Source organism: Phalacrocorax aristotelis, chromosome 29 (assembly GCF_949628215.1).
Source record: "Phalacrocorax aristotelis chromosome 29, bGulAri2.1, whole genome shotgun sequence".
Classification (NCBI taxonomy): Eukaryota; Metazoa; Chordata; class Aves; order Suliformes; family Phalacrocoracidae; genus Phalacrocorax; species Phalacrocorax aristotelis.
Genome location: NC_134304.1, coordinates 842,388 through 868,281, shown reverse-complemented (window position 1 = coordinate 868,281; position 25,894 = coordinate 842,388). Strand labels below are relative to the sequence as shown.

The 25,894-nt window shown below is 51.7% G+C and overlaps 1 long non-coding RNA gene across 1 annotated transcript in view; it reads left to right on the top strand.

Moving 5' to 3' along the window:
- The window catches only part of LOC142048938 (uncharacterized), a 497,607-nt gene that overhangs the window by 66,620 nt on the left and 405,093 nt on the right, over positions 1-25,894 (top strand). Inside the window, exons 3-4 of the long non-coding RNA XR_012657563.1 lie at positions 4,030-4,156; positions 4,568-4,645. This is a non-coding gene — a long non-coding RNA (uncharacterized LOC142048938). The remainder of the gene's footprint in view (positions 1-4,029; positions 4,157-4,567; positions 4,646-25,894) is intronic.

The following is a 25,894-nucleotide window of genomic DNA, read 5'->3' as shown; positions in this document are numbered from 1 at the left end:
CCCCTGCAGTGGCCGCGGCCCCCTGTGCCTCCCCACAGCACGACTGCCTCCCACTTGCCCGTGGAGCTGGCCACAGCTCCCCTGGCTCAGCCCAGCCCTGCTGCTCTCCCAGCCTTGCCCCACCGCGGCCCCGGCCCCGCTACCGCCCCAAGGTGCGCTGGGCTGAGCACCGGGCCCAGCACCCGCAGGAGCGCCGCGGAGGGGCCCGGCCCGGCCCGGCCCGGCGGGACCATCGGGGCTGCTCCGCGCCCAGCAGCCGCAGGAGCGCCGCGGAGGGGCCCGGCCCGGCCCGGCCCGACCCGGCCCGGCGGGACCATCGGGGCCGCTCCGCGCCCAGCAGCCGCAGGAGCGCCGCGGAGGGGCCCGGCCCGGCCCGGCCCGGCCCGGCGGGACCATCGGGGCCGCTCCGCGCCCCGGCGGCGGCTCCTGCTGCCGCTCCTGCCGCATCAGGTTGGTGTTTGCCAAAAGCTGCTGTGCTGGTTTGGCTGCGAAGGGGTTAATTCTCCTCACCGTGGGGGGCGGCTGCCTTTACAGCTTCACGCGCTCTGCCGGGTGGCGGGGGGGGGGGCTGGGAGGGGGGGGCCATGGTGGGGGCGGCTGACCCCGGCTGGCCAATGGCAGGTTCATTCCATGCCACGTGACACCATGACCAGTATGGTGAGGGGGGGCAGGTGGCGGCTCGGGAGCGGCGCGGCGCCGGGTCGGCGAGCGGCTGCGGCGCGTGCGGTTCGTTCCGGCGGTTCGTTCCCCCTGTGCCCTCCGTTCCCCCCTCCCCCGGGGCTTTGCGCCTCTCGTTGTTCTCCTGTACATGGCATTTCTGTTGTTGTTTCTTTTAATTTTAGTTATTGAGCTGTTCTTGTCCCGCCCCACGAGCGTTCCCCTTCTGATTCTCTCCCCCATCTGCCGGTGGGGGAGTGAGCGAGCGGCTGTGTGGGGCTGAGCTGCCGGCTAAACCACGACGGCTGCTCTTAGTTTTTGTTGTCACGGGGTAGGTTTGGATGGATCTGTGCCCAAGCAGACTGGCATGGCTAGGCCTCTTGGGGCCTGGGCTTCAAACTGCAACAACGGTAACCTCTAAGATGATTCTCTTGATTTTGTTCTTGGGTTTGATTTTTCTGAGGCCCGAGTTGTAGGTCCTGTTTCCTGTACACGGAGAGATTCCTTGTTAACAGATAGGCACTGTAGTGTGAACTCTAGAATTTGTTCCCATCCCAGAAGAGTCTGATTGTCAGTGTCAAAAGAGTCAAAACTCTTTCTTGCATTTGGGGGAGGGGTGGTGGTGATGCGGCTGGTGTTCTTCCACCCCAAAGCTGGGGTGCGAGCAAGCAGTTTCTCTCACAAGTGATTCCTACTAGTTTCCTAGAGACGATCTCCCTTTCAGGCGAGAGCAAAAGAACAAGATACTAAAGCGTATTGCCTTTTGTGCAGGGGTGGTGAAGGGCTAGTTAATCCTTCCCGAACCTGAAACTCAGTAAGCAGTTTAGCACCTTACCAAATGCTGCTGGTTCTCTTTCCAAGCCATCTTTTCTGCCCTGAGATGGTACCTGTACTCCAGGTTTTTCTTCTGTATCCTGTCTTCCTAAGATTTACGGAGGCCAGAGAATCAGGTGTAGTGACTGAAATGACAGGCAGTGAAATGCCATCCTGGCTACAGGATTACTGCTGTCATTTCTGTATTCATCCAGCCCAGCTCTGCATCAGCTCCGCTGGCCTTGTTTGAAGGGTCATGTTTTCCAGCCTTCTGAAAGATATGCCTCTCCACCACACTGAGGTGACATTACAGCTTGTGGTGTTGCCGTGGTTTTAGGTGGGACAGGGTGACTTTTCTTCACTGTAGCTGGTAAAGTGCTGTGTATTGGATTCAGGATGAGAATAATATTGATAAAGCACTGATGTTTCAGTTGTTGCTGGGTGGTGCTTGTACGAGTCAAGGACTTGCCCCACCTCTCATGCTCTGCCAGGTGCCCAAGAAGGCGGGAGGGGAGGGGGCACAGCCAGGGGAGCTGATCCAAACTGACCAAAGGGTCACCTCATGTGACGTCATGCCCAGTATATTGACTGGGGGGGACTGGCTGGGGAAGCAGCGATTGCAGCTCAGGGACCGGCAGCACCTGTTGGTGGGTGTTGAGCTATTGCAGCACTTGTTGTTTGGTTTTTTTCCCTAATCCAGGGTTTCACCTCTCTCTCTGTCTCTTGTTATTTTGCTTTTCATTAGCATTAGCATTAGTATTAGTGTTACTGCTACTTCTTCTACTCCTAGTAGTGTTTTCTTCTAATTTTGAAAGTGTTCTTATCTCAGCCCACGAGTTTTCTTACTTTGGCCCTTCCGGTTCTCTCCCCCATCCCACGGGGGTGAGGGGGGTGAGCAAGCAGCTGCACGGTGTTTAGTTGCCGACCGGGGCTAAACCACGGCAGTCCTTGTTGGTGCCCAACGTGAGGCACGAAGGGTCGAGATAATAACAGTTGCTGGTCACAGCATTGATCTACCTGTTCTCAGTATTAGTTTATCCCACCTGCACCATGTTGGTTCTGAAGTACCTGTTAAAGATTGGTGTGGGTTTTTGTAGTTTGCTGTGCTCTGCAGTGATGGGAGATGTTTTGCCTGAGTGATTTGCTATTCCAACGCTGGCCTTGAGCTATATCTGTTATTTGGGTCTTGCCCAGCCCTTAGAGCTTAATCTTTCTCCACAGAAGTACCATTTGTATAAATTGTCTTTAGCTGTAGACGCTTCCCTTTAGTAACTTGGTGTTGCTGCCAGAGTGTGGGCTTCAGAGGTAGCTGTGACCCCCTATGCTGTAAGGAGAACAGGTTCTCAGTGCAGAGTGGAAGGAGCACTCATAACCCTTTGTTTGCAGGAGAACACGTACGGCACAGGTAACGCCACGCGCTGTGTGTGCACGTGTAGGTGGCTGGCTGTACTGCTCTGTGGCACGGGGTAAGGACTCTGTCCGATGCCCGCCTTGGTCAGCGGGTGTAACACCCAGGCCGAGTGAGCTATGGTTCCTATCTTCCTTTTGAGAGTCCGTGAAGAAAGCAGTGCCATTAGAACAAGGGAATGAAATCTGCCTTGTCTTCCGGAGGCTTTTTCAGGAAGCATTGCAGACCTTGCCAAACACAGTTAATGGAAGGAGTGTGCATTTCCATGTGTAGGGAGCATCTCTTCCTAATGCGCCTATTTAATCTTGCAAATCGCTTCAGCTCTTCAGTTTTCTACAGGAAAATCTCAGGTGATGTACTGAAACGTGAACTCTTTGTGGAGCACCTCCAGAAGTGTGGGAACTGCCTGAAGGGCCTAGATATGTGGGTGAAATCCTGCAGAGGTGTGGTAAGGACAGGCGATCGGAAGGGAAGGACTGGAATAAGGAATACGAGGCTTTAAGTATAGAAAAACCTCAGTGTTTTCAAGTGCACTGTTCTGGTTACATCGTCAGTATATAGAAAACTAGCGTATAACTGATGAGCTCTGAAAGCCTGTATTGCTTGTAAGGTGAAAATATCAACGGTATGTTTGGTGGAGGAGCTTGAGAGTGAAGGTAGTTAAGAACTTAGTATTCCTCCATGTTCAAAAGAAACATGCCAGAAGTGAAGAAGACCTAAACGATGCGTGAAATCGACTAGAAGGCAATGGACAATAAGGAATCAAGTAGAAAAGCAAGGGAAAGGACAAATGGAAACTTCTAGCTGCTACTGAGCAGCTTTTGAAAATCTGCTTTTTCTCAGATCGCATCTTCCTAACGTGCGTGAGTAGACCCAAACTCAGAGTCTCGGTGCTTTTTCCCTGTTATTTATCTTGTCAATACCTCTGCATCCCTTTTTGTTGGTGACCTCGTAGGCATCGGAAACGCAAAGGGTTCTCCTTTTGCTCTGCTGTGAGATCCAAACCTGTCCTTAGTGCCATTTTGTTCAGGAAAAGAGCTACAGGAGAGGGATAGGAGATTATTCACGGCAAACGGATGAAACTTGTGTCAATCTCCAAAACGTTGATGGCTGACAGGAGTCTCTTTTTGCATTTTTCCCTTGATTTCCAGTGCAGAATGCGAGCCCTAACGGCTCAGGTAACGAGCAGCCTGCTGCAGTTTCCAGAGGTGACTGTTGAGGCATTTGGGGAAGATGAGAGAAGCCTAGATTCTGTGCTGCGTGGGAAGTTTTCCAGAGGTGAGCATTTTCCTTGACATTGGGTCTTGCTATAAAGTTGTTATTGCCTGGAGGTTCCCTGAAGCACAGGGTCACAGAATCAGCTGTGTCAGGTTGGTGCTGCTCAGGTGCATGAGGTTTTGAGAGATGAAAAAGGATGAACTATGAAGAAAATCTGAAAAATTCTACTCCTAAAGCATTAGTATCGTTCAACTTTGCAATGACAGGAGCCTGCACCAATCTTGAGCTATTAAAACACCATGCCGAGTCATTGAGCCCTCCTCGATTGCTGACGAAATGAAAGGCAGTCTTCAAAAAAGTCACAGTGTTGTTCTGGTCCGTTTTCACCTGTATCATCGTAACATCGCATGCAGAACTAGTTCTGCTACAACGTTAGAGAGCCAAACCCCGCTGTTTTTTTTTCCTTTCTAGCCTGAGTGCAAACAGAAGGAAGAGGACAGCCCTGTTGAGCGCTGCCGCCAGATTTGCAAAGCATTTCCTGGGATGCGGGTGAGTGTCCAGTGAGAGCTGCTGAGAGTGGCTAAGCAGGTGAGGTGGCTGCCTTTCTAGGTGATGTGAATGTAGAGCTGGGTGCCTATGCGGGTGTCGGGGCTTCTGTTAAGAACACGTAGAGTCTCTCTACCTGCCTGTAAGTGCAGTAACTGAGCTCATACTTCCTTCGGGTTGCAAGTAGTTCAGTGAAAGGAAATGTGTTAAATTCTCTCTGTAATCAGCACGTGTAGAAGTTTAAATTCACTCCCGCAGCGTACATTGGATGGTAATTCCTTGCTGAAGTGCAAATCCCTGCCCAAAGGCGGCGTGTGTCAAGCCAAATGAGTAAACTAGAATGGAGTTGGCTTAGTTTTAGGAAAGGATGGGCTTAGCAGTATGCTTTAGGACTTGTATTCCCGTAGGTATTAGGATGCTTTCTAGCAAACTCAAGCTGAATATGGTATAAGGACTCTAGATCGCTAGACTGTAATCTTTACCCCAAGCAGTCAGAATTCTGCAGTGCAGGAACGTCCGGTAGAAATGCAAAATCATAAGGTGGTTGGTTTCAAGCTGTGTTGCTTGAGGGTTTCAGCTGGGGGATTTTCAGTCATGGACCAGAATTCGGTAAGCCTGTCTTCCTCTGTTAGGGTCTTCTCTTGAAGGGAAGGGGCAGCGCCTGTGATTCTCCAGTTGTTTTCAGTGCTCCCTTGGGAGTTTGCTTTAGGCAGCCTCCTCCCCTCTTCCAGGGAGAGATGGGCTGGCCTGGCTGGCGTGTGGTCCTCAGCTGGAGGCAGTGAGCGCTGTGCCGGGGGAGCGGCTCTCTGCACACCGTTTCAGTGGAGTCCGTGAGCAGCCTCCCACCGCCCGTGTGGTAAAGGAGTTTTCCTGGCGGAAGGGAACGGGGCTGCTGGTTGGCTTGGAAGAAGCAGAGGGAAGTGTTCTCTGCCTGTACGAGCCTGGAACGTCAGGAGTGGTTAAAGCAGTTGTTCTGCCAGGAAGGGCAGGTGCTTTTTCAGGGGAGAAACGAAGCTTTTCTGTTGCCAGGTGCTGCACAATGCCGTTTCGGGAACAGCTTTGGAGCGTCACTTTGTCGGGAGGTGTTTTCCCTGTATTGCGTCACCACGCCGTCACGGCAGAGTCTCCAGTCGAGAGCACCTTGATGTACAGTGGTGGGCTTAAAGGTACCGTTATCTTTGGAGTTTGCTGATAGTAAAACAAGGTTTCTGGTTTTATGGTAGAGCAGGCAGTTACCTAATTGTCCACTTCCACAAAAAGGCCTTGAAAGCTGTCTCTTTTTTTGGCCAGAGTGAAAAACAACCCGTCCCTGCCCCCCCTTTAAAGTGTCTGTAACATACGTGTCCGAAATGAATCATTTCCGTCAGAAATACTGTCTCGAACATCTCTCGGGCTTCCGTGGTTGTGCTGTAACAGACTTAGGCACATTCCCATGGGTCTCGGACTAGCAAGCAGGTGACTTTAGAGCAGACCACATTTTTCTGTTGACTTAGGCGAGGAAAAAAGAGCCTTTAGTGAGTTACCTGACAGGTTGTTAAAAGATTGCCTTTCAGCCTGAAGTCCTTGAGTCTCTGCTTATTGACTATTGTGCTCGTGTAGGTGGGATGCACTGGTGTAATGTTACTCATTTTTCCTGCCTTCTCTAATCTGTAGGCTTAAATGATGTCCCGTCCCCTCGCCTCCTAATCTGAATGTAGACAGGAGTCAGCGTAAGTTAATGGAAGATGGAGAGTCGGTCTGTTTTTATGACCTTAGAATGTGCAAGAAAGAAAGAGTGACTTAGTACTCGGCTCTCCAGAACGTGATTTGGTTGGACTCGGTAGAATCCAGGTGGGGTTTTGTTTGTCTGTAGCGCTACAGTGTGATTACTGGTAGGAAGCGTTTGTGCGGTGGTGATTTCTAAAGCGACGAGTTGGGTTGGTGCTCGACTGCGTTAGTTTGGCGATCATCTTGATAAATCTCAGAGGCTTAGGTGGAAAGGCAAGCTGTGTGCTGGCGTAGGTGTATAATCCGTGAGGAAATTCTGTTTGTGAAAAAGGACAGTTCCGTTAAGTTTTATTTCTGCCATCTAGGTAAGCTGGGGAGAGGAAATGGGAGGAGAGATCACGCCACGCCTTGACTCTGTGCCTACCGCAGTGATCTGAAATGGAATGTAGTTGTAACTCGCTGTTGTCTCAGGGGGGGTTTTCTGCACCAGGACCCAGGGGCTCACTTCTGAATGGGAAGAATATGAAGAAGCCCTGGGGGGGAAAGTTGCCTGTTGTGTGATAAAGGTTATGAGTGTTGGAATAAAGCCAAAGCTTCTCTGAGTTTTTGTTGTTGTGCCCTGACGAGTGCTCTTGAGTACGAGCGTGCTTGGTCCGTTGGTTTCCTTTTGCTTCCTGTCTTTTTGCCCTTATTGGATGAGTGAGACGAGCATGGACAGGGCACAGGTATTGCTCGTTGGGCTGTGAGCTTCCAAGTGGTGAGCGGGGGTCAGGGTGAGCGAAACCAAGGAGACAAATTGGCACTTGGCCACTGCCCCTGTGTTTTGAATTTATTCTGTAACCCCTCCTTCCAGATCTGGACGTGACATAACATGGGGTTTTAATCTGCCTGAATGTCTGATTGCCACACGGACTCTCTTTAAAAGCAAAACGCAGCTCTAGTCTTAACATCACTCTCTGCAGTTTTTGTCGCTCCTGTATGAAGGCTTTAAGGAGCACCTTAATTTCTGGACTCTTTTCCGTGTGGGTCTGTCTTCTGTGGGCAGCTAAGTTGTACAGGTTAACACTGACTTAGAGGGACTCTGGTGCAAGGTGTCAAGCCATCGGTGGATTAACACAGGGTATTTATAGTGGCTTGTGTGCCTGCCTTTTAGTGCAGGGGTAGCTGTGTGGTCATTCAGAGAGTAAAGGAATGGGATTAAAAACCCAAACTCAGAAGCGTAGAAAGAATTTGGTGGGGGGCATTTGTTTTCTTTTTCTTTTTTCATTTTCTTTCTCTTTTTTTTTTAAATTTTTCTGGGATCATCTCTTATTCCCTTTGGATACGCATGTGAAATGCAGCAGGAAACTGAAACCGTGAATGGAGTATTATTTGAATAGGATTCTTGTAAAAGTAAATCTGATTTTAGAACATGAATGTTATTCAATTGGTTTATAATGGTTGCACGTTTCAGAGGTATGGAACGGCATTTCACCAATTTTCCTGGTTTGTGCGAGGCAGAAGGGCGGCGTTCAGAGCCAGTGAGCTGAGGCAGGTTCTCTTTGTTCATTCCCAGAGCGAGTTGGCAGCAGCGTAGGAGAATAGGCAAAGGCAGCGCCTAGCGCAGTGGGAAAATGTTTGGTGTCAGGAGCTTCTGCATGGAAAATTGAAGCGTTAATACCGGGAGGCCTTTTTGGAAGAAGTCTAGAAAAAGGGGATCGGTTTTGTTGGTCCCTTCTTTGTTTTACTGTGAGGTAAAACTTTGTTGTTGATGTGAAGCTCTCTGTTGTCACTGTGTTGCATTTTGCAAGGAGGCTCAAGGACAGCCGGCGTTCTTTTGTGGTAGAGCTTTAGTGCAGGAGTCTTCCCGTGCTGGCGTCTCTGCTCTGGCAGTCAGTGCTGTCCTGGGAGGTGTTGCCGGTGCCGAAAGGTCTGTCTTCATAAAGGCCTTGTAACAAAGGCGCTCGCAGGCGGCTTCGCGTGTTAGAGAGCAGCGTGCGCTTCTCCTCAGCTGGAGGTAGCTTTTGTGGAACAAGCTGCTGTTCTTGTTGCCGTTGCTTTCGCCTGGCTTTTCAAATTGGTGTCCACGTTCGTGGAGGTGCTGGTGTGCATTTCACACTTTTTTGCTTTCCCTGGCTGCTCTTTTGATTCTAAATGAGGACTGGTGTAACTTTTCCCACGCTAGTATCTCCCTTCCACATATTCTAAACATCTTCCATTCCCGTGGCACCGGCGTGTCTCCCCTGCAACATGCCCGCTGCCTCGTCTGACGTAGAGCCACGATTCCCCCTAATACCTGTTTGGCAAAGGAGGCGTAGGCTGTATCCCAGTGCTGATGGGCTGTGAGCAGTGGGAGAGCGAGAGTGAGTTTTGTCTTTCTGACTTAAATCCTGCAAAATAAGGTGACGTTTCTTGCATACAACTGATTTTCTATGTTTTCTTCAAGGTAATGGTTCCTAAGTAGGAAATGGGGATTGGTAAGCTGTCATAATAGAATGCACCATGGAAGTTGAAGTGAACTCAGTTAACTAACTGTAGGAAATCCAGTAAACACAAGGCAGTAAGGGATTTTTGTACAGGGCATTTTTTAATCTCTTTTGTTGATATCATTGGAAACAATGATATCAGGAAACAAAGCCAGCTCTTTCTTGTTCTTTCCCCCCTTCAGTCAGTTACTTCCTGATGTGTTCTGGAAGCGTCTCCTTCCTCTTGGAGTGTTTATTCCGGAGGGTGACCAAAATGCACCGGCACAAGCCAGGGGCCTGCTTCTGCCCTAGCAACTACTCAGGTTCCCATGACATCAGAAGCAAGGAGACAGTGGGAGACAGTATTGAAAGCTTTACTGAAATCCAAAATGATGACATCAGCTGGTTCCCCCCGGTGCTCCATGGCCGGCGGCTGCTTTTCCAGGCACACGTGTTGCGGGGTCTGCTCTTGTCCAGGCAGGGTCACTTTGACCTTGCAAGAGTAAGGCCAGGTTTCAGCAAAGAGCGCCCATGAGTTGAGAGGACAGTTAAAACATCTTACAGCAGAAATCTCAGGAGAGTTTGGCCAGTAACTAACTCGGCACTCCAGAATGCCCTACCTGAAAATGCTTTGCGGCTAATAGCAGCCATCTAGCACAAGTTTGGCAAGACCTGCCCCCCACAACCGACTCACCGTTTTCTCGTCCACCACAGACAGACTGCACAACAGAAAACCATCCCAAACAACATGGAGCCCAAGACCGCCACGGCGCCTTCTGTGCAGTAGGAGCGGAAATCTTTTGGATCCATGGCATTAGTGTCCTTCTTGTCATCCACGCCTGGAGGAATGATTCTGTGTGTTAGTGTGTCCTGCACACTACTGCTCCTCTCACAGGAGGCCTGACATTGCCAGGAAATGTCCCCTCTCACTTTGTTAGCGTCTGTGAAGCAGTGAACATCCTGGGGCTGCAACATTTCCTTGGCTTCAGGAGAAGCAAAGGAAACTCCCAAGGCCGTTGCAACTCAATGCACTCTGGAGCCTCTCTTACTCCTCTCAGCTTTGCTTACGCTCTGGCATGGCCATAATCCAGTTTTCCCCGTGACACAGGTTTGCTCCCCCTTCTTGGTGACCCTTCACACCTGCACACAATTCCTTTGCGCTCGCCCACCTTTGCTTTGCAAGGCTGGCTCGTGCCGCTGCCTGGAGGCTCACTCTGACCCTTTGGGAGCACTCATGAGGCCAGGTGGAGAGCACGTGGGGGAGCGCAGCTGTTTGACCCATCGCCCCTTTGAGTGAGACGGACAAAGCCCACCCCAGCATCAGGGAGTGCCACCCGCAGCTCTCCCTCCCCACAGGACCCACCCCCCGAGGGGACGGAGTCAGGCCCTCTCAGGAGACACCTGAACCTTGCTCTCCCCCTTGGCCTTTTCTCCAGCATGTGCACGCGGGCATGCCTCCAGTTTTCCGGAGCGTGTCCCACTTATGGCCCCTGCAAGACTGCTCAGTACCTGGGTTCTTTTGAATAACTTAATACATGCTGTGCATGCACGGTGGGCTTCCCCGGGGTCGGACAGCACTGCCAAGAATCCGAGAAAGGGAATGCCTCATATGCCAATCATTAAGGCTCATGCACAGAGGATGCAGGAGGATGGTGTGGAGGTTCCCTCTGAGCCGTGGCCGATCTGTCAGGGCATCCCTTTGGCCCTCAGGTCACTGGAGGGATCCCCCTCTGTTGTGCCCAGGGCCTCTGGGGGGGACACACAGCAAGCTCTGGGATGCAGGTACTGATGGAGGGACATTGGATTAAGAGTCACGTTTGTCATCCCCTACTGACCGTGGCTCAGGTGGCCTCGTTCCCAAAATGGCAGAGTTCTGAAATTCCTGTGAAGGGGCGCGGCGGGCGGTGAGCATCTCCCTGCATCCACAGAGGGTTAGGAGCGAGTGTGTCTGTGGCACACTGAGGGCAATAACCTCCACACCCCAGAGATAAGAGTCATCCTCAGAGAGGTGCTCCTGCCTTCTTTTAGAGCAGTCGCTCCGTACTCCTAATTTGGCTGCTGACACGATGTGCAGCAGCAAGCGCCCAGGGAAGAGCCTGCAGACACCAGGGGATTTGGACTTATGACACCAAAGGACAGCAATTACCTGGCACCCCCTTTGAGTTAATTGCCCCTCTTTTGTCCTCAGAGACCGGCACCATGTGACCGCCTCCTTCCTGAAGCACCTCCTTCTCCACAGTCTCACGGTCCAGCTCTTTAGAAAGAAAGCGAGTCAGTGTAACTAGACATAACTAGACAGCAAACCCTGACCTGCTGAACGCCTAGGAGATTGCATGTGATCTTGTTCTCATTCCACTGAGTGCGTTTCCGGCAAACTGCAGGGTGATGGTAGGTGACTCCCTTCAGAGAGGGCAGGACGATGCCGCGGCAAGTTCAGCAAGGCAAAGAGCCCTTCAGGAAAGCAGGTCCCATCATGGCACCTTCATCACCCAGTAAGGCTATCAGACACACATGGTGAGCTGAACCGCGAGCTCTTGCAGCCATCTTCTGGGCACTTTCACAAGTGGCAGTGGAGAGCCCACAGACCCCCAGGACAAGAGGAAAACCACAACGAAGTTCTCTAAAACACAACTGGAACTAGACAGCTAAACCACAATTTCCTTTGCGCTCCCCCACCTTCGCTTTGCAAGGCTGGCTCGTGCCGCTGCCTGGAGGCTCACTCTGACCCTTTGGGAGCACTCATGAGGGCAGGTGGAGAGCACGTGGGGGAGCGCAGCTGTTTGACCCATCGCCCCTTTGAGTGAGACGGACAAAGCCCACCCCAGCATCAGGGAGTGCCACCCGCAGCTCTCCCTCCCCACAGGACCCACCCCCCGAGGGGACGGAGTCAGGCCCTCTCAGGAGACACCTGAACCTTGCTCTCCCCCTTGGCCTTTTCTCCAGCATGTGCACGCGGGCATGCCTCCAGTTTTCCGGAGCGTGTCCCACTTATGGCCCCTGCAAGACTGCTCAGTACCTGGGTTCTTTTGAAAGAAGTCGTATATGCTGGCGTGGTGGGCTTCCCCGGGGTCGGACAGCGCTGCCAAAAGGAGAGACGGGTAAAGCCTTCTTTTAGAACACTTGCTCTCTACTAAGAGTTTGGCTGCTGACACGATGTGCAGTAGCGGGCACCAGGGGAGGACCCTGCAGACCCCCAGTGATTTTGATATGTGACCCTGGAGGACTGGGGGACAGGATTACCTGGCATGCCTGTTGATTGAATCGCTGCTGGATTTTCATCGGAGCCTGGCACCGTGGGACTGCCTCCTTCCTGAAGCTCTTCGTTCTGCACAGTCTGGTGGTCCATCTCTTTAGAAAGAAGGATGGTCTGTTTAATGAGGAGTAACTGTTCCTCATCAGGAACATGGTATCTTCAGGAAGCAAAAGACGTTAACACTTAGAAACAAAGCCTGGGCGTTTGGGGGTGCAGCTCATCTCTAGTGCAAGCAATGTGCCGTTCACAGAGAAAAATGTCAGCACTAGGCACTTCCCAGTTTACCAGTACACAGCAAAACGTGACGTGCTGAGAGACTAGGAGATTGCATGTCATCGTCTTGTTTGTACTTAGGTTTGCCTATTTCACCTTTATACTTTGCTCTTTGAGGAGCTTAACAGAAAGTATCCCGTTCAATTTCTCTCTGATCAAATACTGAAAAGGAGTGCTTAGTCTGTGAAGTCAGCCAAGACTGACGACTCACCCCTGGGGTGCCAGGTGAGCTCCAGCGCAGGACCCAGCCGAGGAGTCGGAGCCACATCTGCAACCAAACAGCCATGAGAAGTTTTCATCCTACGCTGGGGTATCCGCCACCATAACCGAATAGGGGAGCATAGGTGGGGATCGCCTAATGACACGGCACGCACACGCAGGTCTGTGCTCTCACACCCGCAGGAGATGCCTCGCTCACACTTGGGCTTTGAGCTGGCAGCTCTCAAAGGAAGTCAAAAGCCATGACGTACCCATGCTGCGATCTCCCTGCGCGTCACCCCTGGAAGCCAGCGGGGAAGCTGGATGTCCATTGCCTCCAGCCACGTCTGTAAACAAACAGAACAGAGCAGCTCCCGTGAAATATTTCGATATACTTTTTCAGATACTTCTTCATTCACGGATGCAGTGAATGTAGTTGAAATGCGGGATTGCTGCATGGCACTCTTCTCTCCCTTCCACTCAGGGGCATCGTGCAGACAGTTCCTGGGTGCCTGGACCACGGTGATCCAATAGCAACCATGCGTGGAGCTGTCGGGAGAAAGGATTCCCTGGAGCTCACACCAGCTCTGAACTCAGCCCCAGAGAGCCCGCGGGCTTTGCAGCAGGCACTGGAAGCAGCACAGGCTCGCAGGGTCTGGCAAAGATGGCTTTGCAAGGCAGAGAGCCCCAGGGCACATCACCGAGCCCGAGCTGTGCCGTCTCTGCTCTTCTGCATGTCTGAGCATTGGCCAAGAAATGATTAAGGAAAATTTCACATGACCAGCGTAGTCAAAGCTAACTACTCATTCCGTCAAGTGACATACCTGTGGGATCACCCTGGGGCTCCTGGACAGCATCTTCCTGAGAGGCCTGGTGGCCGTGGCCTGGAGGCAGAGCTGTAATCAAGCAGAGCATTGCAGGGCTAAAGCAGGAATGCTCCCGTCTTCCTGAGCGGACATCAACCCAGGACAGACGTCCCCAGGGCTGAAAGCCGGACCCAGCTGGGGAGCGGCAGAGCCATGGCTCGGGGCACAGCTGTGACCAGCCGGGCGTAGAAGCACTCCCGCAGGCTATTCCCTTGGCCGGCCATGCAGCTCTGGCCCCGATAGTCAGGCTGCAGGAAGGCTGCAGCGGGACTGGGCGGCGCAGGGCCGGCTCTAGGGATGGTTTCTCACCCCGCGACACGGCTCCCGGCCCCACCATTCCCTGGAAAATCCCCCTGCAGTGGCCGCGGCCCCCTGTGCCTCCCCACAGCACGACTGCCTCCCACTTGCCCGTGGAGCTGGCCACAGCTCCCCTGGCTCAGCCCAGCCCTGCTGCTCTCCCAGCCTTGCCCCACCGCGGCCCCAGCCCCGCTACCACCCCAAGGTGCGCTGGGCGCTGCTCCACGCTGCCCAGGACTGGGTGCCTGTCCTCGCCTGTCACCTACCTAATCCCCGTGCTCGCCACGGAGCAGCCCAGTCCTCCCGGGCTTGCAGGGCCACCAGGAGGAGGAGAATAAGGAGGTGGTTGGGGGCCACGGTCCCCCGCACCTGCACCATGCTGCTGCTGGAACTGCAACTGCTGCTGCTGCTGCTGCTGCTGCTGCTGCAGGCACTGCCTGAGCTGTACCCGCGGCACAGCCCAGGACATCACGGCATGGCCCAGAAGGGTCTGTGACCTCACAGTCCGGCCTCCCCAGCCACACCCCTCCTCCAAGCACTGACCCCCTGGAACGCCCCACCCCCACAGGTCACCTAGGGAATCATAGAATCATAGAATGATTAAGGTTGGAAAAGGCCTCTAGGATCACCAAGTCCAACCGCCAACCCAACACTACCATGTCTCCTAAGCTATGCCCTGAAGGCGGGGCTCCTGGGGGGGCGCGGGGACTAAGCAGAGTGGGTTAGCCCCAGTCAGCAGCTAAACACCACGCAGCCGCTGGCTCACTGCCCCCACCCCTGTGGGATGGGGGAGAGCATCAGAAGGGCCAAACTAAGAAAACCCGTGGGTTGAGATCAGAACAGTTTAATGATTAAAATGGGTTTGCCTTTGCCTGAGGCAGGAATAACCCAGACTGATTTCCCCAGCATATTTTCTTACGTGCACTACAGGGACTTTATCCCCTTCCACAGTAGGTCAGAGTTCTGACTCGGCAGGGCCACCGCCATCGGCAGATCCCCTAGCTCTGATCTGAGAAACCCCCTGGCAGGGAGCGGGTGCGATGACCCACCGTGGGACGGTTCTGCCAGGGATGCTGAAAGGTCCTGAGTGCTGCAGGGGGATTTCTGAGATGCAGCAGCAAATCTCACCGCTAAAGGAGACCCATCCTCCCCGGGTGGCATCCTTGCTGGCTCTCCGTCAGCCTATCGCTGGCTGTTTGGGGCCCCGGCTGGTGGGACCCGTAGGGCATGTTAGGAATAGGAAAATTCCCTTCTGTAATTATGGAATCAACCAGTCTTCAGAGTAGGGAAGCGTGTTAACTGTGTTGGTAGCTGTCTATCTCATGAGTTGACGTGATACACTGTAATGTGATGAGGTAGTGGAGTTTTCCTGGAGACTTTGCTCTTCTTGATGCTGAAGTAAAAGAAGGGAGCCCAGTAAAAACAAAACAAACAAAAAACACAAACACCCCGGCCCTGGCAAGGAGGGCTTTGCATGCAGGAAGCTTAGAGGTGCCCATGAAGCCTAAAGGATACCCGAGGTGAAGCAAGATAATGGCAGCGCCCTAGCCCCTCTGCCGTGTCTTTGAAACCTTCCCAGCATCGTCTGGCGTCACAGATCCGTCACTTGAGGAGGGCTGATTGCAGGGACACCTGGATCAATAGGCAAGCAGCAAGAGCGCTTGAAAAGTAGAGTTGCTGTGCAGTGTTTGTCTGTGTTTAGTGCCGGGTAGCAGGGTGCTAGCGATTGGTCACGTCGCCTTGTAGGTGAATAGCGGAGGGGTATAGGAACCCTGTGTGAAGGCCCCTGCGGGGGTGCCCCACTAGCCTCTTGCCTGGGTTGGCAGAGGCCAGGCGGGAAGTTTTTGTGAGAGCGCCTTGGGGCTCAGCTGTGAGCAGGGGCTTTTGCTGGATAAGGTCCAGGCAGCGCCAGAGGAGGCCGTAGGTGGGTCCGAGCGAGCTGGGTGGCTGGTGCGGCTGCGGCTCCGGGACCTGGGTGTGCGAGCCCCAACCAGCGATGACCGCTCGCCGGCCAGGTGTGAGCTGAGATTCTGCGCTCAGCCAGTCCCTGCCTGGCCCCCCGGGGCGGCTGCAGCTCCTTCCCTGGTCCAGATCCAGCTCGCCAGCAGTGATGCTGGCGCTGGGGCAGTGGTGGTGATGCTGGTCCTGGGGCAGCGATGGAGGGCTGCGTCATCCTGGCGCTGATGCTAATCAGTGTGGTTCCTCCCAGGGGCGCCCGCCACCCCGAGCGAGGCCCCATCTACCCATCCTCTCAGCAGCCATCCCCAGCCCAGGTCACCCCCCAGCTCCCCTCCCACTGAGCAAATGGCGGCAGGCAGAGAGAGGCGCTGCAAAGCCAACACCCAACTCTTTTAATGAATTAGGCAAGAAGCGGGGATGTGGGGGAGGGCTGGGGTTGGAGCAGGTGGGTGCAGGCCTCCATAGCTCCTCTGCGCAGGGATGCAATGGGGGATGGTGCTGGACCGGTGTGTCACAGGTAGCCGTACTCATCTGCTATCCGCATGTCGGTCTCCCTCTGCACAAAAAACTGCAGCTGGCCCAGGGACGTCTGCAGGGCCGCCCGCTCCCGCTCCTCCTGGGCCAGCCTCTTCATGCGCTCCCGCTGGGGCCGCTGCTGGGCTGTGATGGGCACGGACGCCTCCTGCTCGTCCAGTGGGGTGGGTTGAGCTCTGAGGACCCACCGGGGCCTGAGGGGTAACAGGGAGTCGGCGGGAGGGTGCGGTGGCGTGTGCCGCTGCTGCGGCAGCCTCTCCCGTGGTGTTTGGCCCCCTGTTGCTGATGGGGGCAGGCGGCTCGGCTGCTGGGGTTTGGTGGTAGCCCTGGTGCATGCCTCACTGCTCGATGTCACCGCTAGTGTCGCATCCTTCTTGCCTTCAGTGGGGCACTTGGAGGCAGCCGGCACAGCGCTGGGTCTCAGAGCTGCCCGCAGGGAACTGGGGACCCTGCGGGGCACGCTGGGGCCGGCTTGGGGCTCCGGGTCGAGCGGTTGGCGCACCGGCCCCACCACCTTCACTCTGCGCCCCAGCGGGTGTAAACTGTGGATCGAGTTGAGCAAGTGTGCCTTCAGGTCGGTGCGGGGCGTCCTCAGCCCCTGCGCTGTTTTGGCCGGGAGGTCTTTGTGTGGCAGCTTGTCCTGGGGTGGCATGTCGCGGGGATCCATGCTGCGTGCCTTCTTGCTGAGCGGCGGGTCGGGTGGGTGAGCGGGCAGCGGGCGTGGGGCGCTTTGTCCCCCGGCCTCCCCGAGGCTTCTGGGTCGGTCGAGCACCTAGGCGGGCACGTTGGTGTCCTCAGGTGCCCTGCGCTTGCTGCCGCCTGCTTGTTGCCCACTGCTGCCTGCCTGCTGCCCAGGTGTGAGGGGGCCAGTGTGGGCAGGGACACGCAGCGGGCAGGAGCCAGTGGGGTACATGGGTTTGTGCTGCACCACGACACTCGGTCCGAGTCCCTTTGGCTGGCGGGGCACCAGCGTCCCCGGCAGCGCCTGCTGTCCCCGGCCGTAGGCAGGGGGACAGGGAGCAGCCACGGTGGGGAGCTGCAGCCCATGGGGGAGCTGCAGCACGGGTGGAAGAGGCACCCCACGAGGGAGCTGCAGCACCTGTCCCGCGGCCCCCAGGGGCCCTGGCACCCCCTGACAGACGGTGGCCTGGGCCAGCTGGTGGGTGACGTTGTGGAGCTGGGCAGGCTTAGCGCACACCGCCAGCCCCGGGGCAGAGGGCAGCAACGCGGGCACTGACCGGTGGCGGCATGGCCAGGGTGGTGAAGCTCACGCCGCGCACCTCCGATGCCATCGGCAGCCGTAGAGGGAACCTTTCTGTTGGGGGAAGCAGCGAGGGGTGGTTGGGTGAGATATTGGTGGTCAGAGCCGGTTTGGGGGTTACCCGGAGGGCAAGAGCACCACGAGGAGCGGGAGCCTGCTGCTGTACCTGCCATGGCCCTTGGTCAGTGTGGGGTTTGTTTGGGGCAAAGGGTGTTCTGGGGTTCTGTCCCCATGGCGATCATTCCGCCAGCACCCGCCTCAGCCAGCCTTGCCAGGGTTGGATTTTTCACGCCTCAACAACTGCCCATCTCAAGGATTTCCCATCGCGCTGAGGATGTCCTGGCCTCAGTGCTGATTTCCCACCTGATGAGGGTTTCCCATCCCCAAAATTGTTTCTCATCCCTACGATGGCTCCTCATGCCAACAGTGATATCTCAGCCCCGTGAGGGTTTCCTATCGCAATGGTTTCCCATCCCCATGATTTCCCTTCCCAAGGAAGATTTTTACAGGGAGGTGAATTTCCTGCCCGAGGGGAAGGGATGCAGGTGGTGTGGGTGGCCCTGCGATGCCAACATGTGTGAGGTGCCCCATCCCGCCCCAGTGGTGGGGATGGGGCACTTCTGGTGGGTTGGTTTTGTGCTCGCCCTCTCTACCCCAGGGGGGTGGAAAAATGCCGCTGCCAACGCTGGTGGACAGCCGGTGGTGCCGGTACCGGTACCGTGTGGCCATGCTGGGGAGCTGTCAGAAAAATCTGGCAACTGGCCCGTGCCGACCGAGGAGAGAGGCTGGGGCGCAAAGTATGGCGTTACAGAGGAGTTCTGGCATTCATGCACACGGGCTGTCCCATTCACACTGGGGCACCTCAAATGTGGGCTTTTCTAGCTTCCCATGCTCTGCCGGGGGCACAAGAAGCCAGGAGGGGAGGGGGCACAGCTAAGAGAGCGGCTTCACACTGGCCAAAGGGATATTCCATATCATGTAACGTCATGCCCAGTATACTACCTGGGAGGAGCTGGCTGGGGGAGGGAGGCAGCAATCGCGGCTCGGGGACGGGCAGCGTCGGTCGGCGGGTGGTGAGCGGGTGTATCGTTTGTATTTCTGTGGGTTTTTTCCTTTTTTTTTCCCTTTTCTATTTTATTATATTATCATTATTGTCATTATTATCATTATCATTATTATAATTATTATTTTATTGTAATTATGAAACTGTGCGTATCTCAACCCACAAGTTCTTTTGCTCTTCCAATTCCCTTCCCCATCCCACAGGGGTGGGGGGAGTGAGCGAGCGGCTGCGTGGTGTTGAGTTGCCAACTGAGGCTGAATCACGACACCAACACAATTTGGTCAGTCACTACTTCATGCACACGCGTGCTGCTGTTCTGCAAAGCAAGTCTAATTCTGTGGTGTCGTCACCCACCTGCGTGTTTCTTGATCTAGGCATCACCAGAGTCAGGCTTGCTGCAGTTCCTGAGCTGCGACGCCAGCAGACGGGAGGGTTTTGCAGAGGTGTCGGAGGGGCTGGGATGCTGGTGTGGCCTGGGTAGTGCAGGGGTATCCTTTCTTCTTCAGGGTATGGGCTGTCCTTCTCCTCCTTGCAATGAGCCGGGGTCCTTTAGTCGTGCGACAATCACTGCGGCCACTCAAACCCTCACGACAAGAGTTGCAGCTGAATCAGAGGATCAACCCGTGCCAGTATTGATACAAAAATTCTCAGACACTCTCCTTCAAAGTGTGAACCTCCCCGTAAGGGGAGGCAGAGTATCCAGAAAGGTCCCAAAATAAATCTCAAGAGCAACAGAGTCACTATTAAGCAGGCATTCTTTATTACAGCGCTGGGCAGCACTGGGGATTGCTCCACCATAAGTGCTCCAGTGATTCGGTAAACTGCCAAAGATTATATGCTATAAAGTCATACATAGTCATAAGGTTCCCGAGGATTCCTTTAACATATGTAAAAGTTCAATCTGCATGCATAGTTGTCTTTTTAGTGGTCTTCAGGGGTCCTCCTGTGGTCTCTGATGGTCTTCCTCACCTGTCCGCTGGTTGAACTTTGGGTTTCCTTTGCCCATGTAGAGTCATTGAATTAGCTCCTCAGTCCTTTAGCCTTGGACCGTCACAAGGGGCTGATTTAAACCAGTTCCTCGAGTGCTTCTCTCGGCACTGATGTCCCGAGCCTATGTTATCAATGAATTTACGAGCTTATTCACCATCTTTTTAATCCTATCTGGCACCCAGTTGCATTCCTCAAATCCCTGAAACTATCTTTGCAAGGGGGGAAACCACAAGAGAACAAGGATGCTTACAATAAGGTCTGAGTCAGGGACCGTCAGGGGTTTAGTCCTTTCATTCCCCCCTTTTCTTTAAACTTTGTAAATTGCTTTACAGAGGTTCTAAATTTTCATGTTTCCTTACCTTAGGCAAAGCCCAAACTCTTATGGCCAATTTCTTTAGCTTATAGCACAACCAGTAATTGAGGACTGTTAGTATAATAACAAATGCTAACAATATCAAAAGCGGGCGAACGAAAATATTCAAAGTTTTCTCTGCAGAGGGTGGGTACCCCGAAAAGATATCCCACCAATGATGGGCAGTATCAGATCCAATTTGACTAGACAGTCCCAACAAGCTTGTCTCCAGTTATTATTGTCTTAATCATAGATTCAGCTAATGTCTTGTTTTGTTTTCCTAAATGTTCTTGAAGTTTCTGTGATTGATTCAAGATTTCATTTAATTTCTTCAGAGATAGACTTGCAGGGCTTAAATTTAAGCTCTCGTAATGCCAAAACATTGCTACTTGTTCTTCTGTATATGCAAAAAATGACTATGATTGTCCATGCCAAGTTAAATGGGTTATGTTCTTGAGGCATCCTATGAATGGGGTGGTTACGTGGTATTCTTCAAGTCCTGATCGACTGTTAGTTACGAAACACACAGATCTGGCATTAACCTCTACAAACATTTCGAACACATTCGGAGGCAGGATCGTCCATTTACAATCGTTAACAGAGTGTTCTAATAAGCAGGGTTCATATACTCGAGACTGTTGTCCACACAAGATGCCATCAGAGGTGGTTTCACAAAGATCGAGATCATATGTTTTGTTATTGTTTCCAATAGACTTCCCCTGGAATTCTGGTAACCAATATTCTGGGCTCCCTTGACTCGAAAAGAGGGTTGGCAGAGTTAAATGTTTACACATTACTTCGGGGTCAGTTATATTAGTGTATACTAATTTTCCTGCACACCATCTATCATAACACTGCACACATTGTGAGTAGGCTTTTAGCCAGTGTCTAGGTAAAACCCATTGTCCAAATCGTTTCCTCCACGTAGACTCATTATCACTCACCAAGTAGGACTGCACCTTATTCTTTTGTTCCAATTGCCACATGACTGGTAGGGTACAGGCAGTCCAGTCCACAAATTTTGTCAAATTCTTAAGGGATTGTATCTGGGCAATTATCCTCTTATCAAAGAGATATAAGGACTCCTTACCATATTTTAAATTCTGTATCTGAGGATTAAAGGTGGTTGGCATCCATTCCGCCTGAATCTTGATTGCTCGGGCTACATCAACTCCTGCAGTTCCAACCTTACTCCTTAAAGTTTCCAGATCTACTGAATTTAGCAGTCCTAACCCAGTTCCTGCGCCTCCAAGTAAAATGTCGTACCAAGCTCGTTTTACTTTGCAGGGAGGGGTGGCTGGGAAGGCTATGTTAAAGAACAACGTATGCTTTTGCCTTCTCTTTGCCACATTCCTACAAGTGGATGGTAATGTAATCAGCTGGTCCTGATTCACTGCAGGTGGTGGATTCAACAATGTTAAGGAGGCCGCCACCCCAGCAGCTCTATTAATGCTTCCATGTGTACACATTAGTGTATCCCAGTTACCAGTTTTCCAAGTATGTGTCTCATTCATGGGGTCTCATTTTGAAGAAGGCACTTCTTCATCTGCAGTGGAGGCCCTATCCCTTTGACTGCACAACATCCTAAGGCAACATTCGTTATCAAAGTGACATTTGTCAAATTGGAACATAATACAAAGGTCATTCCATGCCACCCCGTCAATTTATCACTCCTAGTATAGGGTTCCCACAAAGAGCAGTTTTCAGCAAACTGACCTAATGTATTGGTGTTCTTTCCCCAAATCCACCAGAGACAATCAACAGATTTGCTTCTTTTCTTCAGGGGCCAACTGGGAGTAAATGCACTTATTAACTCAAGACAAAAACATAGCAATATTAATGTTAGTTTCGGGTCAGCCTTATAGATGTGGGTCCTACGGGTTGGGACTTCCGTGGTCCATCAGGTGCCTTTTTAATTCTTGAGTAGTGGATCCAAGCAGCGTGCCTCTCAAGCTTGACCGCAGTGTAAGTCGTGAGCAGAACTTGAAAAGGGCCGCTCCACTTCTCTTCGAGAGGATCACCTGAACTGTTTTGAACATAAACCCAATCTCCAGGTTTGAACAACTGCACTGGGGAATCTAACCCCCATGCTCTGGTAGGCATCACTAATCCATTTACTTCTTGTAATTGTTTTCCCAATGCAGTCAGATATTGTTGTAGATTAATCTCCCCTACCTGGGTGGGATCTTGTCCTTGATATCTAGTTTGAAAGGGTCTCCCATATAGAATTTCAAAAGGACTCAGTTTTTCCTTAGTTCTTGGCTTGACTCGGAGCCTTAGTAACACAATAGGGAAGGTTTGAGCCCACCTTAAATTCATCTCCTGGCAAATTTTACTCAGTTGTGTCTTTATTACATGATTCATCTTTTCTACTTGCCCACTTGCTTGCGGGCGATAAGTTGTGTGTAATTTCCAATTCATTTCTAAAAATTTACTAACTTGTTGAACTACTTGTGACACAAAGCGTGGTCCCCTATCAGAGGAGATCACGTCTGGCACGCCAAATCTGGGAATAATTTCTCTCCATAGGATTTTTGTTACTTCTCGGGCTTTATTTGTTCTGCAGGGGAAAGCTTCAGGGCATCCGGAAAAGGTATCAGTTACTACTAATAGATATCTGTGCCCCCCTTTTCTGGGGAGTTCCGTAAAGTCTATCTGCCAGTTCTGGCCTGGAACGTTCCCTTTACCAATACTTCCAAATTTCACCCGAGTCTCTACCTTTGGATTATTCTTTAAGCATATTTCACATCCATCAACTATAGTTTTGAGAGTTTGAAACAAATGTCTGGCTGTCATTTGCTTGGTGAGGGAACTGTACAAAGCTTCAGTTCCCCAATGAGTTTGGTCATGTTCTGTTTTTATTAATTTCCATAATATTCTAAAGGGAACTACTATTTTGTTATCTTTTAACATTGCCCATCCCGTCGGGCCAATTTCAGCCTTTAAATCGGTAATTAACTTCTGATCCTTTTCATCCTATTCAACTATCTCAGGTAGCGGCAGAGATTTTTCAGGCATTAAGCCTAATACCTCACCTTGTTCCGCAGCTTGCCTTGCCTCATGATCAGCCGATTTATTTCCCACTTCCCTGCCAGTGTTACCTTTCTGATGTCCTTTGCAGTGCATAACCGCCACTGCCGACGGGAGGTGTGCAGCATCTAGAAGTCGCAAAATTACATCAGCATGTTTTATGACTTTCCCTTGAGCGGTTAAAAGTCCTCGCTCCTTCCAAATTGCCCCATGGGCATGAACTACCCCAAAGGCATATTTTGAGTCTGTCCAGATATTTACTCGCAAAGCTTCAGCAAGCTCTAATGCTCTTACTAAAGCGATTATTTCGGCCCGTTGTGCAGGTGTGCCCTTAGGGAGTGACTTTGCTTCCACTACTTGGTCTGTGGTGGTGACAGCATATCCTGCCATTCCAACTCCATTCTTTACAAGACTGCTCCCGTCAATATACCAAGTGTGGTCAGCTTCTTCCAGCGGCTCCTCCTTCAAGCCGGGCCTACTCGCATGCACAGTCTCAATGGTTTCTATGCAGTCATGCGCGACAGTCTCCATTTCCTGTTTGTCCGTTAAAAAGGAAGCAGGATTGATAATAGGAGATGTGACAATTTCTATATCATCCTGTTCCATCAAAACTGATTGATATTTCAGGACTCTTGATGGCGAGAGCCAGTGTCCCCCTTTTTCTTCTAAAACGGAGGTTACAGTGTGGGAAGTGTGCACAATCCCCTTCTGTCCCAATGTGAATTTTCGGGCTTCTTGGATAATCAAGACAACGGCAGCTACTGCCCGAAGGCATCCTGGCCATCCTTTGCTTCCTTCATCCAATTGTTTGGAGAAGGATGCTACAGCTCGTTTATAAGGACCCAATCTCTGGGCCAAAATTCCCAAAGCCACTCCTTGCCTTTCATACGAGAACAGCCAAAAGGGCTTAGTTACATCGGGCAGGCCCAAAGCTGGAGCCCTCATTAGTTCCAATTTCAGTTCTTTGAATGCCCGCCTGGCTTCATCAGTCCGTATTCATTGTGTCAGGCTATTTTTCAACAGTTCACACAGAGGTTTAACCAGAAGTCCGTAATTATAGATCCAGAATCGGCACCAACCTGTCATTCCCAGAAAGGTTCGAAGTTCTTTTGCCGTGGTCGGTTCTGGAGTCCTGCAAGTGGCTTCTTTCCGAGCTGTCAGTCCCGAGCTGTGTCTGTCCCTTAGAAGTCACAAATCCCAAGTATATTACTTCTTTCTTCAAGATCTGGGCTTTCTGTAACGAGACTCGATAACCACTTAGTCCAAGAAAGTTTAACAAACTCACAGTCCATTCTTTACATTCTTCAACCCTTTCTGTGGCTATCAAAATATCATCTACGTATTGTAAAAGAGTACCGTTTCCTGGAGATCTTTCCCAGGCCTCTAATTCTTCAGCTAATTGATTTCCAAAGATCGTGGGGCTGTGTTTAAATCCTTGAGGTAACACTGTCCAGGTTAGTTGGGTGTTTGGTCCCGAATCAGGGTTTTCCCATTCAAAGGCAAATAAACTGTGGCTTTCAGGGGCCAAGGTGAGGCAAAAGAATGCATCTTTCAGGTCTAATACTGTGAACCATTCATAGGTTTCTTTTAAATTAGTTAGTAAGGTGTATGGGTTCGCCACTACCGGGTATATATCTTCAACTCACTCATTTATTGCGCGCAGGTCTTGTACCAATCGATATGTTTTGTCATCAGGCTTTTTGATAGGCAAAACAGGAGTGTTATACTCTGAAGAGGATTCAATCAATACTCCAAATCTTATGAATTCTTCTATGATGTGTTGCTGTACGCTTCTATGGGAGAACTTATCTTGGGCCGCATATCTCCGGGACACAGGGCTCTACCCACCCTGGGGACAGTGATGCACAGATATCAATATGATGGATATAAAATGTCTGTTTATTTAGCTGTGTCACACGCTTATAAAGCTCTTGCGCTTCCTGTTCCTGCCACTCCTATGGGGAGGAGTCTATCCTTCCGTCACACCCCGTGATCTTCCAGTCGCCGATCCCTGTCTATTCCCCTACAATGATGCTTTTCACTCCTCGCCTGTCCCCTAATTTCAGGGGATATTGCTTTACCTTGACAGGTTGTGCCCCCTCTTTGAGTTTAACAACAACCAATTCTGCATTTTTGGCCTTTCCAGGCATTCCCGAGGCCCATACTCCTGGATATACCCGGTCTTTTATGTCTTGTGTAATTTCCTCTCCCCTAACCTGTGGTTCAGTGAGGGTCAAACTTAAAATGTCAATGTGTTTTTCTTCTGGTATTTTAAATTCAATTTCCCCATCATTAAATTTTATTTCAGCATTCAATTGTTCTAGTAAGTCTCTTCCCAAAAGTGGTCTGGGAGCTTCAGGCAGGTAGAGAAATTTGTGAATCCCTACACTCTTCCCAATTTTGAAGTTCAAGGGTTTCAAAGAGAAAGCTTTCTCGACCTGTCCGGGTGCTCCTGTTACCGAAAAACGCGGTACAATCAGAAACAACTCTTTAACACCAATTCAGTAGTAAAGAGCAGTCATTCTTTATTCCCAGCGCCGGATGCACGGGGGATCGCTCCTCCTAACGTGCGTACCTTACACACCTTTCCCATAGGATTTAGAGATCAAAAATGTACATATTCATACATATTCATTATTGTCCTTTCTACTGATTGGCACAAACTTGCTCGTTCCCTATGTAAATTACTGCGCAGGCTCGGTTGTCCTCTTCCATTGTTCTCTTTTGAGTAGGTGGTGTTACTTGGGTCGGTGGTCCCTGAGTCGGTGGTCGCGATCTCCCCCTGCCGGAATTACCTTTTACCTACTTGGCTCTTAATCTTGGCAGTCCTGGCCAGTTTTCTCAGTCCGCTACACGGAACCACATTTTGTCATCCTTTTCTGACAGAAACACATTGTCTGTTGTTTTGTTCGCATTAATGCTTACCTAGGGACTAAAATACAGGTCAAAGACTACACTGATTGGTGTACTCCCTGTCCCCAGACTTAGCGTCCAGTTGGGTAGGGCTGTACAAGGAGTAGAGCAA